At 36.8% G+C, this 7769-nt stretch overlaps 1 non-coding gene across 1 annotated transcript; it reads right to left on the bottom strand.

Moving 5' to 3' along the window:
- Positions 1–1122: 1122 nt before the first annotated feature.
- On the bottom strand, positions 1123–1229 carry LOC140036067 (small nucleolar RNA R71). Its single transcript, XR_011839952.1, has one exon. It is a non-coding gene; the product is annotated as a small nucleolar RNA R71 (small nucleolar RNA).
- Between the last annotated feature and the right edge of the window lie 6540 nt (positions 1230–7769).

Raw genomic sequence — 7769 nt, 5'->3', positions numbered from 1 at the left:
TTAGTGAGAAAATACTCTCCAAGGAAGATTTGTAGTCTTAGTGGTGTGAGGTTCATTGTAAGCTTTTCATTTGTGAGTGAATACTTCCTGAGTGTAGCTCTACGAGGGTTATCCTGAGGGATAGTAAAACTTCCTAACTTGACCGAGTGGAGTTTGGGGTAAGAAGGAGGTGAACCTTCCTTTATACACAAGAGTGATTGTAATTCATCAATTTGAATTAATCTACAAGTTCAAGAGGAGTTGGGTAGTTAATTGGTTTGCAATTCTTTCCTTTTTATTTACTTATTGTTACGTTTGTGATCTTTACATTGCTTATTTCTTTTACTTCTCTCAAGCGATCTTGTTCATTCATTAATTGATTCTTTGTGTGATCACTTAGAAAAGAGGGTAAATTTCATATTGAGCAAAAAGTGCCCATAAGTTAATTAGGTTTTTAATCAACCTTATTCACCCCCTCTTAGGTTATCTTCGATTCTTACACAGTTTTAATTTTCCTTGTATAAACGGTGCCAATTTACTACTTTATATTAAGTAGTAGAATTTGTACTAACTCGTCTGAACTTTGATGTTTTGTAGTGCATGCACCGATCTCTCCGTAACATACTACCATTTAATCCTAAAATTGAGAAAATGGCAAATAGGAGAAGGCGTTTGGCATGACGGAAAGCTCAACAACAAGAAGTGGAGAGTGAAGGTGAAATTGTAATTGAATTGCTCCATTTAGAAGAAATGGCAGAGGAACACACAAATCGCAATCAACAAGTCTTAAGAGATTTTGCTTTGCCATATACGGAAGGATCTCAAACAATTATTGCACGACCGGCAGTCAATGCAAATAACTTTGAGATTAAGTCAGCATTGATTCAAATTCTCTGACAAGAACAATTTGGAGGCACTACAACGAATGATCTAAATGGTCATTTAGCTAATTTTGTGGAGATTTGTGACACAATCAAGTTTAATGGAGTTAGTGAAGATGCTATAAAGTTTCGATTGTTTCTTTTCTCTTTAAGAAATAATGCTAAGGTGTGGCTTAATTCACATGCACCAAACACTTTCACTACTTGGGCCGATTTATCGAAGGCTTTCTTGAATAAATACTTTTCACCTAGAAGAACTGCTAAACTACGCATGGACATATCAAGTTTTGGTCAGTAGGATGGTGAATCATCATATGAGCCTTGGGAGAGGTACAAAGAGTTGTAATGGAAATGTTCACATCATGGACTTCTCGAGTAGCTAATTGTACAAATTTTCTATAATGGTTTAATATATCCTATGAAAACTCATAGTGATGCTGCTACAGTGGAGCACTTATGGGAAAGTCGGCCAATGAGTCTCAACAATTAATTGAAGAAATGGCGGCCAATAACTACCAATGAACTAACGATAGAGGTAATACTAAAAGACATGCAGGAATGAATGAGTTGAACGTTTTAAACATGTTAAGTACAAAAATGGACAATGTGATGAAAGTGCTAAATAGATAAGGTGAGGTTGATCCAACGTCTAATGGTAATGTAGCGTGTTGTACTCTTTTTGGAAAAAAATCATGAAAGTACTAATTGTGTTACTATTGCACAGGTACAATATATGAAGTGTATCAACTGACCGAATCAAAACAATCCTTATTCCAACACTTACAATTATGGATGGAGAAATCATCCAAATTTCGAGTGGAGAGACCATGAAAATTAACAATGACCAACCAATCCACCGGATTTTCAATCAAAACAAGCACCTATTGAATCCAAACCCTCATAGGAGATGGCCATTACAAAATTAGCTAATACTACAATTAGTAATATGGATAGATTAGCTAAAACAACCTTGGAGAGATTTGAAAGACTAGAGAAAAGAATGGACCAATTAACCTCAACGTATAAAAATGTCGAAGTCCAACTCGGCCAAATTATCAACACCGTGAACCTAGAAACCAAGGGGAGTTATCAAACAAAACCCAAGTCAATCCAAAGGAGCATTGCAAGACAAATTATTCTCCGAAGTGGTAAACAATATGATGGCTCTTCTAATGTTGGGCTTAAGAGAGAAGAAAAAAAGGAAAAACAAGAGAGTTTGATTAATGACAAAAGGAAAATATTTCAAATAATATCCTATCCAAAAACATTCTTTAATTTTTTACTCTTTTGGCTAAAAACAATGTATGACTGATAATACTAATTATATTAAATGTACATAATTTGATATCTATAACTAATAATATAATTATTATAATTAATAATATTAAATATGATATATCTATAATTATAATATATATATATATAAGGCGAGGGACAGGGCGCGGAATTGGTGCGGTGTATACTCGCCCGTCCTATGGCTCTCCTAAAAGCACCCACCGTTAAAATTACCCCTTGCCCCATGAACACCGCCTCTCCTAAAAGCACCCGTCCTAATATAAATAAATAAATAAATATATATATATATTCTTATGATTTTTCTTAGTGCTTGATTTTCATCTTTTTTTGTCTTTTGTGGGATGAAAAGAAACAACGTTTGTTGGGTTTTGTAGAAATAGTTTGATTTTAGTTAATTTAGAAAATGATAATGTGCGTTAAATCATTAAATGGTGATGATTGGCCTCTTATTTGTAGACATTCTTCAACGACTTTTTTTTTAAATTGATTGTTTTTAATTTCCATTTCTAGAAATAGTTTAAATGACAAAGGCGATGCCTTGTGGTGAACTTTGTTCAAGATACGGTGGTATGCATCTGGTATTCATCAATGATGATGATGGCGACTTCCTATGGTCAAGCTTCTTGATGTTTTGGCCGCACCTAAAAATGAAGAAGATGATTGGTGTGAAGAATTGGGAGCTGCCTGGACATTCTAAACCTCCTTTTTTTTTTGTTACAAATGGCCCCTAACCAAAAAGTTAAACATGGGGTGGTATCTCTCGTATTATCTACACCAGCAGTCTTTAAGTCCGTTCGAGGGCTCTCTCAGAAAATTCTAAATATTCTTCTCTCCACTTTATGTGAGCTTTTGAATTTTTCTTTTTTGTTTTGGATATATTAAAGTCCTTGAATCGAGGTTGAATTGTAAAGATCAATTGAATCGTGATCTGGACATTTGACTGGTTCACTTATTGGTTCGAATTTAAAAATATTGACAAAAACATTTTAATTAAATCTTAAAAAGTAACTGAAAAAGGTTTAAATTATAAAACACTCTAAAATACATATTGTATTAGTAAAGCTTTTAAAATACAATATTACAATATTGTTTTTTTGAAAGGCACCCTGAGGAATATTTAATCCATGGAACCCAATTTTCTCTACTCCTCAATGTCCTCCACCATCCTTCAACATCGTGATGGATGATGGCTAACAACCGCAAATCCTCGTACGAATGATGGCTGGATATCAAGACAATTACATTTAAAATAATTATAATTAAAAATTATATCTACTACTCTAGAAGATATAAAAGAAAAATTAAATGAGAGACGTGACAATGGAGAACAAGTTGCCTGAGTAATTTAACAAAAGGCGGAACTCACAAGAAAGACTGGTCCCAATTCCCAAAATTCGGCAGGGGGACAATAATTTAGTATGGACCGGTTCTAAGATTCTGCGAAAGGACAAGAATGGTCACATTCGGGGTGTCTGATATCTTAGTGTCAATCAATGTCAATATTAAAAAAGGAAAGAAGAATGCGATTATCAAATGAATGGGCATTGGACAAGGGCCGAACGATTATCAAAAAAAATCGTTGGAGGTAATTTTGTGCAAAATATATACGGTGTAATTTTAATTTCACACGATATTATTTATTTTTAATAATATATAATTATATAACAAAATTTTATGAGTTTCATATATAATGGTGAAAAATTGAGGTACAAAATAAAATTTGGACCTTACATTTTTTTTTAATCAAATTTTGACTATGAACTAGCAGGAACAGTTCCTCTTCCATGGGCATTACTCTATATTTACAAGCTCTGACAGGTTGTCGAAACCTGTGCAATAATAAAACCTGCTCAAACTAAAGTTAATTTCTGTAGATAGTGGTAAGCAGGGTCGAATCCACAGGGACTGGGAGTAATTGTTTCTTTTCAAGTTCACAGTAACAAAGGGGGTGTTTTTGTGCAGAAGGTGACAATAAAAGAAGTTCAAATAAAATCTAAGAAACTACTAAAAATTAAATAACAAATTACTAAAATCAAATGAGTGATAATTAAGAATCTAGTCAAGAAATAACTTCAGCAATGGTGCACCTAATTGATCATCGAAACAAAGGCAATTCCAATTATTTATCAATAAATAGGTTATAACTACCAAACAAGCGATGGCAATCAACCCCTCCTTACTGTGTCGGTGATCAAGGTACGCCCGTTAATCACTGCTCTAATTGAGAAATAATCCTAGGTACGCCCGTAGAATTTAATTTCCCAATTGCCTTACGTATTAGAGGAACCCTATTCTAACCAAATAACGCACTACCAGGGTTATTTTAGATTAGCCCGCGTATTCCCCTGACACAAATCTAATCATGCCAGTTGTCACTATTTTAGAGCAATTAAACAATTACGGATTTAACACCCTAATTGACGATAGATTATTAAATTAACTAATTATCCGGATCCAAGACAATCAATTAATTAAACAATCATAAGCACTACAATCAGGGAATATGCGAATATCAATAAATAAAAGAAAAAGGTAAAATTAAATCGATCTCACAATTTTTAGGCAAACCAGAGCCTCAGTAGTCCCTTGACTAGACAAAGGGGTTTAGCTCATTGCCGATGAGGAAAACCCATGTAAAATCAAAGCATCAGTCGCGGCCATAGTATAGAAATTTAGGAAACTTCAATTCAATCGAAGGAATAAAGCAAAGTAAGGTTACAAAGGATGATTTTGTCTTCAATGCTCCTGACCCACGTAGGAGGTAGCCACAAAAGATTCCAAGGAAAAGTCAAAAGCTCTCCACTACAAGACGAAGGAGACCCAACGGTCAAAGGAAAAGCTAAACTATAAAAATGAAAAAAACTAAGAGGGAAGCCAGCTCCCTACTGTGCGGCGGCTCCCCCAGGGGGAAGAAGAAGACTCTTTACTTCAGCCCTGCGTTCCTCCTTTTAATGCTGCTCTCTGCGAATTACCAAAAAAGACTTGTATCTCCTTATTCCAAAAATGCCCTTGATTGCCTGCTATGTGAACTCTTTCCCGATAACTGTCAAATTGGCCTTTATTGTGATATTTTTGTTCTACTCCCTGAAAATAAATATAAATTACGAAAAGTGAGTAGAATCTAATAATTAATTCACATTAGGTCAAGTAATAGGGAGAATTAATAATAAAATAAATGATAAAATTGCAACCTATCAATTTCCCCCACACTTAAACCATGCTTGTCCTCAAGCATAAGAATAGTAAACAGATACCAAAATGTGATAATGGCCATTGCTCTATCTACCAAATTGCCAAGATACCAAGAAAAATAATAATCAAGCATCAATGATCAAGTCTAAGAAATATCACTTCGGTTAGCTTCTAAACCACAAACTCCTCTAATTTCAGGTTAACTAATATAAGAAAAAGGAATGACACACAACATTCATCAGCAAATGGTCCAACTATTAACCAAAATCTCAACATTAAATTCATAATTCGGCAAGCTGACTTTTATTACACACTAACACAACCTTCACATTTTTTTCACATTTTTTTTCTACTTTTCTCTCTTTTTTTTTTTATTCTTCTTTGTTTTTCAATAGTAACAAAAGACTTAGTCGCTAGCCATTTGAGTCTTTTGACGCGAACTCCAACATTGGCCAGATGAAGGAGCCCGGTTACTCAGCTTCTATCGCCACGTGACCACGTACTCATAGCAATTACTATTTTTTGACGCGAGAATCAACACTTTTAGGTGCAGATCCCCGGTTACTCAGTAGTAACTAATAGCGGAGTACAGTCAAATTTATTCATAGCTAAAAATCACAAAAACTTAATATAACACAAGAACCAAAAGAAAACTTGCATCAGCTAGCCTCATTTTCAAACATGGAGAACTAAGGTTAATAACCGGACCAATTCACATGAAAATGCCAATAATCATTCCATATGCATAGGAAAGTTAACCAAAAATTATAAGAGTAAAACAATCATCGATATTCACCAAAGAGATATTTTTGGACTCAACCACATTAACTTGATACCCTTTTATTATTAAAATTGGCAATAGTAGAAATAGAGGCAATAATCCAACATCAAACATTGGCATGCACTTACGAGCCAATCACTAAAAAGAAAAAAAATGAATGAAAGATACTAGCACCATAATTGCTCCCCCCACACCTAAATCTTACATTGTCCTCAATGGAGGGAATAAAGTAATGAAAGCGAAGAGAACAATGAAACTTCCCTGTTGAACAGCTAAGGGATAAGAGGGAACAGTGGAGGGAAGCCGAGTTCTGAGACATCCTTGCTACTTAGCGGGTGATGTTCGTCATTCGCTCGTCTACGTTGTGAACCTGTGCTTGTAAGTGGCGCCACTCACCATTGACGCCAATTATCACCCCAAACAACAAAAGACAGAATATCCAACAAAGATAGCAACCACAAATGCACATTCATAGTCACTGGTGTTCTCCAACTCAACAATTAAAAACAAACACGGGCCACCTAGAATTTTAACAAATGCCCCCAGAAATTTCAACAAATGCTATAGCAGATCAAAGCAGTGGTAAAGCAATAGCCCCAAGTGTTAATCCAACAACAAGAAAGAGAACATGTCACCAACAGAGCAATATCAAAACAGATCAATTGCTAATAATGTCTCCCAATTCATCAGGCAACTTCAGAAATAATTCGACCAGAATCCCAAAAGAAACCTCAACAAACTTAGCAATTAAAAGCAATGGTCAAAATATTTCCCAGCAATTCAATTAGATGCACCCAACTGGAGGAAGCAATGTAAATAGCATAAGAACTTCCCAATTTAACAAACAAGTGCAATATTTCAGCTTACCCAAAATTTCAACAAATGGCTCCAGTTGGCCAGTCAAAATCTCAATTCAAAATCAGCAATTTCAATGAAAACGGCTTAGATATTTGACACTACAAACGCAGCCAACCAAATAGAGGTGCCAAATTAAGGTTCAGTTACTCCACCAGTAGCAAATACCTCTCCCAGTGGCCGAATGAAGAAACTGGGACGGTAGTGGCTAAGAAAAAGAGGCACGGCAGTGGAGGAGAGCTGGTGACAGTAGTGGACCAGGAGGAAGCGGAGCCGTGCGCAAGACAATGGAGCTGTGGAGGACGCGAGGGAAGGGCGGCGTCCGTGGGCTGGCCTTGGACGAGCTGGAACAGAGCGCGTGCGGCGCATTAGACCAGGCGGCTGCCCGACTGTGGGAACTTCAGCCGCTACGGCGGCGTGCGATGGAGTGAGCAACGGGCTGCTCGCTGGTGACGGCTGAGATGGGTGGAGCGGCAAGGTTGGAGAGGAAGAGCTGGTGGTGGCTGCGCTGGGACTGAGGAGTGGCGGACAGAGGGAAGAATGGTGGCGCGGCTGTGTGGATCGGGTGGAGGCACGGAGGAGCTGGAGGTGGGACGGAGGTGATGGACCGCGGCGCGCGAAGGAGAGCCGCGCTCTGGCGTGCGGCGATGGGGTCGGGGGCGGCGTGAGCAGAGGGTAGCAGAAGAGAAGAAAGAAAGAAAAGAGAAAGAAAGAAGAAGAAAGAAGAGAAAGAAAAAAAAAGAAAGAAAGAAAAGAAAGAAAAAAAAAAGAAAGAGTTTTTTTTT

This window comes from Coffea arabica, chromosome 2c (genome assembly GCF_036785885.1).
Source record: "Coffea arabica cultivar ET-39 chromosome 2c, Coffea Arabica ET-39 HiFi, whole genome shotgun sequence".
Lineage (NCBI taxonomy): Eukaryota > Viridiplantae > Streptophyta > Magnoliopsida > Gentianales > Rubiaceae > Coffea > Coffea arabica.
Note: the sequence above shows the minus strand (reverse complement) of the source record. Positions and strands in the feature narration are given on the sequence as shown.